This window comes from Balaenoptera musculus, chromosome 17, assembly GCF_009873245.2.
Source record: "Balaenoptera musculus isolate JJ_BM4_2016_0621 chromosome 17, mBalMus1.pri.v3, whole genome shotgun sequence".
In the NCBI taxonomy this organism is placed as follows: domain Eukaryota; kingdom Metazoa; phylum Chordata; class Mammalia; order Artiodactyla; family Balaenopteridae; genus Balaenoptera; species Balaenoptera musculus.
Window position 1 is genome coordinate 17,814,861 of NC_045801.1, and position 1,196 is coordinate 17,816,056.

Below are 1,196 nucleotides of genomic sequence, written 5' to 3' on the forward strand. Positions count from 1 at the left end.
AAATTGAATAGTTTATTTCTGTGAAAAAGTATTTAAACTCTCAATATTTTAACTTTTTTTCATTTCATTTAGAAAAGGCCAATATACCTGTTACACTTCGGGAGTAGAAATTCATACTTGTGTGCACAAAAAAGAAATCATTGAAAATCAAGGCCAAAGGGGTAGAAAAGTGCAATTTTTTGAAAAAAGATTGAAAAAAAGGGAATGCCAGTTCTCAAAAGAAAACACTAGGCATCCAGCAGTGGATAAAATCTGGGTATCAAAGGTTGTTTTTGGAGATTCTCACAGTGTTTTCCCAGGCCAAGTAAAAAGGAAAGTGGGAAAAATTGTCTGTATAATTTGGACAAATACACTGCAGTTCATCATTTTGTTCTGTGACCTATATTCACTGGATCCTGTCTATATGTTGAACATACTTTACCTACCTTTTTTTTCCCAGCTTGTCAGTTCACTTTACATGTTAGTATGAGGTTTATACGGGTGAGTGGGATAAATTATAATAAGGATAAAGCATATAGATTCAAAATTGTCAAAATCAAGCTCCATGTGTACTCTTTAACTTTCTAGGGAAGATTTTTTCTGAATTATACAGATAATTGCTTCATCTCTTCTGTTCTTGACCTAAATAAATGTGTTTACATAGTAGACATGATATCAAGGTTTAATAGTTGTATCAAGAATTGGCACATAAAAAAAAATTGATGGACCCTCGGCCTGGTTAATTTAGCTACTCTGGGGCCTCAGTTATCCAGTTTGACTTTTGACATGACCCATCTTGCCTTGTAGCCAGTGCTGTGTAGACCTGTGTTAAAAACAATTGAACACATGAAGAGTTGCAGAAAAAAAGTATTGTGATGAAGCAGAAATGTGAAGTGTTCAACCATGTGCTTCCTGCCTTTCTGCTTCCTTTTTATGTAGACTTCTATATTTCATCCATCCTGTCTAAGAAAAAACCTGCACATTCTACCTTCAGAGCACAAAAAAGTATATAACGTTCTACAACTTAGACTCTCACTGATTGGAGAGCTTGTGGAAAACAAACAGACCATGCCATTAAATGAAACTAAAACTTGAGTTTGCCTTTTTAACTATTTATGTTCTAAGTTAAGCTTTGATAACATTCAAATGTCAAATTCTCTCATTCTTATAAAAGATTGAATTAATTGCCTGTATTTATTTTAGCAATTATTCAATGT